Source organism: Calonectris borealis, chromosome 1 (genome assembly GCF_964195595.1).
Source record: "Calonectris borealis chromosome 1, bCalBor7.hap1.2, whole genome shotgun sequence".
NCBI classification, from domain to species: domain Eukaryota; kingdom Metazoa; phylum Chordata; class Aves; order Procellariiformes; family Procellariidae; genus Calonectris; species Calonectris borealis.
In genome coordinates, this window is record NC_134312.1 from 220737772 (window position 1) to 220747684 (window position 9913).

Below are 9913 nucleotides of genomic sequence, written 5' to 3' on the forward strand. Positions count from 1 at the left end.
CAGGGTAAACACAGCCTGGGAATCGTTTTTGAATGCCACAGAGAAAGGCTCCTAATGGATCGCCCACACCTGGGACAAAATGTACCTCGTATTGGAAGAAAAGCAGGAGCAAAGGGCTCACGTTGCTCAGATAACACAGCCCAGGTGGGAGTTTGTGTGGGAAATACCAGGAAGGGGAAGGCAGGCATCAGAAATAATCCCCTTGCTGATCCTGTCCCCTTCATGGCCAGGCATTTCCACCGCCACAGACACAAGGAAGTTGAGCAGGACCCAGCTAAAAACGGAGCCGTGTTCAGAGAGATGCTGCACATTGCCCACGATGACGAAACGCGGCCAGGCAATTTGTTCAAGTGTAAGCCTGACAGACAAAATGGAGGGCTGAAAGCAGCAAAGCCCAAAGCAGCAAAGCCTGAAGGCTTGGACGGAGCAGCTCCCAAGCAGCGACTGAGCCCTGTCCTGCACACACCTCAGAATCCAGTGGCAGCGCCAATGAAGCTGCTCGGCACTGGCTCCAGCACGAAAACAGGACATTTAGCCTCTCTCAGGAAATCACAGAATCATAGAATCATGGAATCGTTAAGGTTGGAAAAGACCTCTAAGATCATCGAGTCCAACCATCAACCCAACACCACCATGCCCACTAAGCCATGTCCCTAAGCGCCACATCTACACATCTTTTAAATACTTCCAGGGATGGTGATGAGGTAGGAAGAGAGAGGAACAGAGGCTTCCCGGGAAGCCTCTCTCACCCCTGGGCGGGCACATCACAGAGACAGGGAAATAAGGGGAGAAGGGCACTGGGAGGGTCCAGCCAGCCCGACGGGGGGGTTGTGTTGCATTTAACTAAATAACTAAATGACTAAGTAACTAAATAACTAAATAACTAACTAAATAACTAAATAACTAACTAAATAACTAGCTGCTTTGTGCAGGAGCGGCAGGACGTCCTCTTTGCCTTGAGCCGCAGTGAAGCAGTGTGGGGGCAACACGAGCGAGACAACCTCCAAAACTGATGCGCGGGACCTGCAGAGCACCACATCCAGAGCCTCCCCCGGGCAGCGGCTGCCGCAGCCCGCGGAGAGGAGCTGCCCAGCACGTGGACCGGGCACTGCACGCCGAGGACCCCGCAGCATCCAACACCACGGGCCGTGCCCCCCCGTGCCCAGGCAGGTTGAGGGGCAGCCTGACAGGAGGACTTTTCTGTGCATTTTACATTTGCTTTGCATGCCATCTGACCGGTGGCTTCTCTGGGGCCACGGACTCCCCAGGTGCTGATGCCGTGTCCAGGGCATGGGGGGTGCTGCTGGGGAAATCCTCTCCCAAATCACCAGCGCAGTCCTGGCCCTGGCTCTGCGGGAGGGCACAGTGGGAGTCACACCAGCACGGCAGCACGTCAGACCCCGACGAAAACAAGGGTTTGGGAGAGGCATCACATGTTCTTGTCTGGAGTGCATTCAACCAAGAATAGGTTTCACTTCCTTATATTAAGAATGTCTTTTCTGACTAAAATGTAAAAAATACTTAAGACTTAATAAGGACAAAATATGTATCCTAAGATAGGAAGTAATTACTATTAACAGCATCATTATCACTGCAGAGCGATCCCTCAGCAAAGCCTGAGTTCAATAAAATCACACAGGCACTGACACCTTCAAAAGCAACAGGGATTTACCAGCCTTTTAGATGATACCAGCAGCTGAAATCTCCAGCCACAGCTCATTGCTTTTTGCAGACTGATCCTCCTTGTTCTTTGTTATAATATCTGGCAATACAAAGGTTTGATTCCATTTATATGGACAAAGCATTCCTCCCACGCAGTTAATTTTAGCAACCCGTTTCCCATTGTTATTGCCCAAACTGATTCCAGTAAAACAGCAAAAACATCCCTCAGCAATGAAGATGTCACGTTCTGGCATCCTTCTCCACAGGGCTGGGCGAGCGCCACGCTCATGCTCTGCGCTGGCAGCCTTGCCCACGCTGTTCACTGCAGGCTCAGCCGAGCGTCCTCCAAAGCCAGGATGGTCCAACACGATCCAGCAGTTCCTTTGGCCACTGCTTCCCAATTCAAGGGTTTGTGAAATGCTTCCTGGGGCGTGACAGGACAGACACAGGCGAAGGGAAATCCTGTGAAAAAGCAGTGCATTTCCATATTGCAGGAGACTAAGTCAGTCGTGCCATGGGATGCGGAAGGACACAGTCACAGAGCCAGGACCACCTGGAACAGCAAGGGCTGGGGGTAGAAAACACGCCGGCAGGACAGGCTGGAGGGTAGGAGAGATGCTCGCTCCTTCGCCCTGCAGACCCGGAGGGCTGCGGCTCACGTTTCTCTGCAGTCGCTGCTTGCTGGGACTGTCCTTCTCTGCCCGCTGTCAGGAGCCTCATCCCTGCTTTGGAGACCCCTTAACAACGAGGATGATTTGCATGGGTGATCCTTGGCCGTGGGGCCCCGCAGAGCCCAGACACGAGGGTCGCAGGCTGCGCAGCCTGTAGACTGCGCACATCACTGTTTCACCAATCTCTTTGGTTTTCACTCCATAAGTGATGGGGTTTAGCACGGGGGAACAGCCACATTGACATCGTCCAGGAGAGCGCATGTGTGGTGGGGGTGCTGTGACCACGGTGGTGGGTTAAGGAGAAAACGCCAGCGTTTCTACAACAATGTGTAGAACATCAAAATGGTGCCGCGGTGGAAACCCCGGTGCTGATCGCCTGGAGATGGGCACCTGGGGGGGCTGGAAGACCCTGAGAATCGGTCTGCAAGAGACAGTGATAATCCCCGCTGGCAGCAGGGCAACTGTTCAACCATACGTGACATTGACTTCTCCGCTCACGTGAGCCAGCCCAGCAACACCCAACGCTCGCAGCAGGAGTGAGGGATAATGCAGCTTCTGCAGCACAGCAGCCGCCTCTGAAGTAGAAAAATGAAGGGGAGGACGATGCGGAGGCTGCTGGCAAAGCTGCCAGCTCTATCTCTATGGGATTGGGTGGGTCAATAAAGTCATGTATCTCGGGGATTGCAGATGGCAACGTCCCAACCAAATGCCATGGGCAGCAGAATCGCTGACTCGGCAACAAAAGTAAAATGAGTAAGAAGCAGTTGGGCAAGGCAGGCACTGAAAGAAACGTCCCTCACCCTGACCCAGAAAACAGCTAACATCCTGGGCACCATGGAGGTCGATAACAGCAACTCTGGTAATGCAGAAAGGAAAAGGTACATCGGTTCGGGGAGGCTTCACTATCTTGATATGATAAAGAACAAGATGAAGCTGCCTAGGAGTGCAATAATATACATGGAAAAGTGTCGTGGTTTAACCCCAGCCAGCAAATAAACCCCACGCAGCCGCTCGCTCACGCCCCACCTCTGGTGGGATGGGAAGAGAATCGGGAGGGCACAAGTAGGAAAACTCCCGGGTTGAGATAAAAACAGTTTAATAATTGAGATAAAACAAAAGTAGAACAATAATAATAACAATGAGAACAACAATAACAGAATATATAAAGCAGACGATGCTCAATGCAACTGCTCACCATCTGCCGACCGCATGTCACGAACGGGGGGGCGAGCCCCCCCACACACCTGGTTTTTATACTGAGCATGATGTCACATGGTATAGAATACCCCATTGGCCAGCTGGGTCCACCACCCCGGCTGTGCTCCCCCTCCCCGGTGCAAGCACCACCCAGCAACCGCCAAAGCCTCAATGGGCCATCAATGCTCCTTTCACACCAAACCCAAAACACAGCACACCCCCCAAGCTACTGGGAAGAAAGTTAACCCTGTCCCAGCTGGCACCAGGACAAAAAGAAGGGGAGGGAAGTCCAGAGGTAAGACCTCTCCACGCCTGGGAGTCGAACAAGGATGAACGTTCTGGGTCTGAAGCCAGTGTGACTGACAGCTGCCATAGGGGTCTTTGATATTCTATTTAAAAACACCTGAAAAATAAAGTACAGCATGAGACAAACCACAAATCCCAGCAGAGCTCAGCAGTGCTCACTGGGGGTGACCTCCTGTCTCTGCTGGACCCAGTGTGAATTTTAGCATTCACACCAGAAGCCCATCGTGATGTGAAGCATCAAGCGAGACTGTGCAGAGCTGGAACCTGGACTGATTTCGTACGGCAGCTTTTCTGCCCCTCAGTCCTCATGTTGATGAGGGACGGAGAAACTGGAAGCTGCTGAATCCATTCCAGGTCACTGGTTTCTAGTGGAGAAAATCAGAAACCTGAGGATTAGAGCACCCGACCACCCCCATCCCAAAGCACCACCTGGGACCAAACCCAGCCAGGAGACCGGGAGCAGAGGAAAGGCAACCAGGTTTGATCCTCCGGGAGAGGAGGGAGCAGATGCCTCTGGGCTCCCTGTGACCCCGGGAAGGGAGGAGACGCAGCGATGCTTGCACAGGCAAGAGGAAAGAGGGGGAGGAAATTCAGCAACAGCCCAGCCTGCAGCATGGATGTCGGCGCTGCAGCAGCAAAGTTCAGGGCAACAAACACAAATGGGAAGGGGGCGTTTAAGCCTGCCCTTAGGCAGAGCCTGCTTGGGCGCAGGTGACCCAGCTCATGGAGAAGAGGTCATCCCCTGTTCAAGCCTGGCTGATGAAATCCAGTGGTTCGCCATAGTCAAAATCTCCCAGAGCTCCCTGTGCTTCCACATCCTCCCCTCAGCCATGTCTGGCAGCTGGGGCGGCGGCTGGGGCACGGGGCTGAGACCAGTCACCACTCATGACACCCCCTGAGGCCCCACACCCTGTCCCTAGGCTGGGTCTGGCCGGAGGGGGTCTGGGTCCTGGACGTGGGGGTCTGTGTGGCCCCGAGGGGGGAGGTGGGAGGCAGGAGGAGAGATCCAACCCCATGGGGACCGAACCCACCCAGCACCCTGGCAGTTGCCGGCTCCCAGCCATTCCCAGCCTGGCACGTGGGGAGCGCCCGCACGGGGGGCCACGGGCCATCGGCAGGACCCCGCGTCCTGGACCCTGTGCCATGGCCACCCTCGGGGTCCCTGCCTGCCTGGGGGACGGGATGGGATGGGGCACCTGCCTAAAACACACACCTGCACCCGCACCTTCCTATTGCTAGAACATGCAGCATGAGGTCGCCGTCCCAGTGCTGCATCGACCACCTCCACCAGACCCCAACACTCACGGGGGGTTCTGCTGCAGAGCACGGCAGCGTCCCCATTGCCTCGTGGATTCACAGCCCCCTGGTTTTGGGGGAGATGGCTCAGAGTCCGTCGTGCCGTGGCAATAAAGAGCAGCCCCGGAGCCAAGGGCTGAACAAGGGGAGTCACCAGCCCTTGCCTGGACCAGGAACAGCAGCTGCTGTGGGTGATCGTGGTGGAGGCTTTGCAGTGGCGATGTCTTAGACCTCAGCACATTTACGCTGCAAGTCCCAGGAGGATGCTTAGGGCCAAGGGGAGCCACAGGGCTCTGGTCTTCTGGTGCTTCCAGATTCAGGCAATTAAATGCAAATCTGCCAATTGACAATATATGTGGTGGAAGCGAATCATTTGCCCAAGTGAGCAGGAGGAGTGCAGAGAGGAGGAAACCAGTACAAACTATAAATAATAGTTTTGGAGTAGTTACTGCTTGCCGTGCGGAGGAAAGGCAGCATCCTGCAGGCGGGAGCTGGCAGAATTTAGTGCGTCAGACAGAGCACAGCAGAAATGAGACATTTTGCTTTGCTTTCATCGCATCAGAAATAGCTGCTTGGCTTGGAGCTGTAGCTGTCCTTCTCCGTCCATCACTCGTAACAGCCGAGGCAGCCCACCCAGGGCGAGGTGGGAGGGTCATCAAACTCTGTGAACTTCTTACAACTCTAATGCCATCTGGTATTTTTCATTATGTGATGATCATGGTTACATTAATATGCAAGATGCAGGAGTGTTTAGACCTTGTAGCTTGCATTTTAAGCTGTGTTTTCCTTTTTGCCAGCATTTTCCAGGATGCAGGTTTTTTGGTTCCCGGCTCATGCAGAGCCTCTCCCTCCCTCAACCTGACTGACCAGTCCCTCTTGCTTTGGCAGATCCCCACCCGAGCTCTCCGAGCCGCACAAAGCAGAGGGTTCGTGGGGACACACTTCATGGGGGAACAGAGCGAAGTGGGAGCAGCGCCCAGGCACCGCGGTGGGCTAGGACGATGAGCTGCAGATCCGCATGGCCGCCGCGCAGCGAGGCGGCTGCCGAGCCGTTTGAAGGTGAGGCCTCATCCAGAGAGGTGTCAGGACGGATGCCCAGATACCGAGTTCTGCCTCCCCCAGGCACGGTGCCTGCCTGCAGCATAATTCAAGGGCAGAAGCACCACTGCTCCAAGAAGTAGAGCCTTTATCTGCCCAGCTCGTGCGCCAACAGCAACACCAAAGCTCCACCGCTGCGGCCAGCTGCCATCACACCTCCTGTGAGGGCAGAGCTTGATGGACCATCCCTCCATCACCTCCCCTTCCCCGACACACCACAAACCAGCAAGGACCTGTATGGGGTTTGGACTCTGGTGTGAAATCAAGCCTCAGGCATACGCAATGAGCTAGATGTAGTCCCAAAGTTAATATCTTGCTTTTGGTCCTCAACAACCCTCTTAAAAAATAGCCCTGCTGCTAACGGGCTGACTTCAGCAGACCCGTCACATCTACCAATATGCTCACAACCTTCTTGACTCCGTCCCTGACTGTGTCCCAGAAAAGGAGCCAACCCCTTCCCCTCCCAGCAGGCACCACAGATGGGACTGGGAGCCGAGTCACTCATTTTGGTTAAATGAGTCAAACCAGCATCTCCCAGAGCACCAGCCAACATGCGAGAGGACAACGCGCCACGACAGGGTGACGGTGGGGGCTGAACGCCGCAGTGACAGCAGGAGGGGACCGCCGGGGGCAGAGGAACAGCCCTGCCCGCACCGCTGGGATTTGTGCGTGCAGGGGACGGGGATGCTTCAGGAACCTGAGCAAGGCAGGTCCGTCTCCTCGCAGAGGGGTGTCCCACCGCTTCAGCCTCTGCCAGCGATCACCACTCAGCGGGTGCATCTCCGCGGGGGCACCACCAGCACCCAGTCCCAGCTGCTGTCATACACCAACACGTACCATCTCCAGAGCTCACTTGGGAGAGCTGGGAGTATTTAAAGACTTCGCTCCTGAGGAACCAGATCTTCTGACCATTGACAGCTTCACTGGAACGGATGCAGCTCAAATTAATCAATTCACAGATTAAGTGGAGAAAGGACTTTTCAGTCCCCCAACTGCTCCTTCCCGTGCACCCCCAGGGTGAGAGGTTTTCTAAAAGGCACGATTCAGTCTAGCTTCTGGAAGAAAGTTATCCAGCCTTTGTTTAAAGAGGGGTCCAGGCCACTGCCTCCCAATACTCTGCAACCCTGAAATCTGAAAGCACCATCCAAGACCCTTGAAGTCTCCACGTGCCACAGTCCTGCCCATAAGAAGGGAGGACCCAGCAGCTCATCCTGGACCTTCACAGCTTCTCCAGGATCGGTATCTCCAAGCTGGGTTTGCTGAGGGGAAGGTGGGGCACAGAACAAAGGTGTGATTTCTTCTGCCTTCGCATACTTCTCATTTCCAGCCTTCCAGGGGCAGTGGGGGTTTGGGGGTGTCAGAGAGAGACGGGAACCCCCCCTGCACAGAGAGAACTTGCCTTCTGTGTCCAGTGCACCTTAATACAGTGCTGAGGGGCTGTAAAGGTCTATACATACAGCCAAGGAAGATGAGGGAAATCCCATTGGGAAAGTCTCATGGCATGCAGCCGCATGTGAAATGCTATCTCAGCTTGTGCTGAATTAACTACAGCAAATATTTTCACAGCATACATAAAATGGCAAAGAATTACATATAATTACATGCACATGACTCACACTAAAAATGAAAGCCCTTCTTATCTGCCAGACGCAGACGAAGGGCAGCAGCTTCCCAGAAGTCAGATAAACAGCAACTCCATCACTGAAACCCCCTCAGGCTGTTTCTGGAGGCTCCCGAGCTCCTGGCTGCTCCCTGCTGAAAGTGGGAGCTCCCTGCCTGTGTATGCGGACACAGCAAGGGCTGTGGCAGCCCGAGCAGGAGCGCGGACAGTGAAGTACGCCGGCAGCGCAGGATGATGCCAGCGTGGGATGATGCTGCGGGCATGAAGGGCTTCGAGCTGCATCTCCCCGGTGGGAGGATCTGCGCATACGAGGGTCCCAAAAGCAGAGCACTCTGCCAGCTGTGAGGAGGGGGTTGCTAAGCCAGTGGCATCGCTGGCTGCTGCACCCACCAGGCAGAGCGAGACACCCAGGTGCTGCAGCATCTCGGGGCGCGTAGCACGGCCCCGCGCCTGGGCGTGCAGATGGGCAGGAGTGGTTGGGTGCTGTGGCTGCAAAACAGCTGATTGACCCACAAACGTGAGGTGAAGGAAGACCACCCAGGTGACCACCCAGGAAGACCACCACAGGCAGGGACAGGGCTCCTGGGGCTCAACCAGAAGATGCACCACACTGCGCAGCAGCACGAGGGGAATGCAAATGTGGGATCAGGGTGGCTTCACCCCATTGCAAGAAGGAGAAACAGCCGGGGGTCCCAGAGACACGATAGGCGTGTGGCACAGATGGGGACGGAGACCCCAGCGAGCTGCCCCCCTCGACGGGGTGGCAGCCAGGACTCTGAGGCTGGTGTGGGGCAGGGCTGATCCCAGGCTTGCTGGGAGGATGGACATAAAACCTCTCGTCGGGTTTATGGGCAGGGCTGACATACCCCAGAGGAGCACGTATGGCATCCATAGGGCCCCCTGCAGGGACCATGCTGGTTTTCCTGTGCCGCTCTCAGGACCAGGCTGTAGCTCCAGGCTGGGCTCCAGGCTCCCCAGGCTGTCCACTCACAGCAGCACTTGAGGCTTGTGGACCTTCCTGCCAAGGCTCATTTTTTAAAAAATCCATCCTCATTTCTGCCTGAGCAAAACAGAAATCTCAGCTTGACACTGGGCATATGCAGAGCTGCCAGTAAAGACAAGCAAGCCTTTTTTAATTATTACTTACAAGCTGAATATATTTGCTGCTCCCCACTGTGTGACACGGCACCCCCCACAACGCTCGCTGAGCAGAGGTAATTTTCCGAGCATTTTGAGAAGATCCTTTCACGTGCCCTGCTCCTCAGAGTGGGAGAGCACTTGCTGGCAGTCCTGATAGCATCCTCCCCAGCACAGCAGAGGCCACAGTGGTGGGGCTGATGACATTAGCACTGTAATTGTTTGTTTTAAGAGTGTTTCTCTTCCATGCCCTTTAAAAGCCCCAGCTACCTTCCCACTAGGTATCGTTTGCCAGAACATTTTGGCAACGGCTCCTCTTTGCAGATTTATCACCCGGCGTCTCCTGTGCCACCCTTGCACCCCCTTCCCAGCAGCCCCCGACAGCCAGCTCAGCTCACTCCCCTTCTTCTGTCCCCATGCCTGGCTGTGCCCGCGGGTCCCAGGCTCCTGCCTGCCCCGTTCAAGACCAAAACGCTCGTTTCTCTTGCAGGTCGTGCTGGCACATGCATTACTCTGTGTACGATCCTATAAGGACCCTGCGAAAGCATCAGTCCCTGCCCTCCCTCTCCCAAAGCAGGAGACAAACCGTCCGCGCAAGGCTGGAGATGCACAAGCCAGATGGTGCAAGACAAACAGGCCAGCAAAATTATGGGAAAAAAGGGAGTGAGGGAGACTCTCACTGACTGTGGGGTGATGCCATGCCATGGGACAGGGCTGGAAAGCAACGGCCCAGGCCAGCGTGCAGCGACAGCCCAGCTACATAACTGCTCTGAACGGACGTCCAGAAAGGCATGCAAAATTGCACTGGCCTGGGGAGCTGTGTCGGTGCCTGGCATGGGCTTACGGGCCTGACCACATTCTCTGCCTGGTGGGACTGCGCCTTGCAGACCCCTCACTTTGCCTTTGCCACCAAACCCAGCCCGTG

At 55.3% G+C, this 9913-nt stretch overlaps 1 pseudogene; it reads right to left on the minus strand.

The window, feature by feature from the left end:
- Positions 1 to 2627: 2627 nt before the first annotated feature.
- On the minus strand, positions 2628 to 8064 carry LOC142080677 (olfactory receptor 52D1-like; annotated as a pseudogene).
- Between the last annotated feature and the right edge of the window lie 1849 nt (positions 8065 to 9913).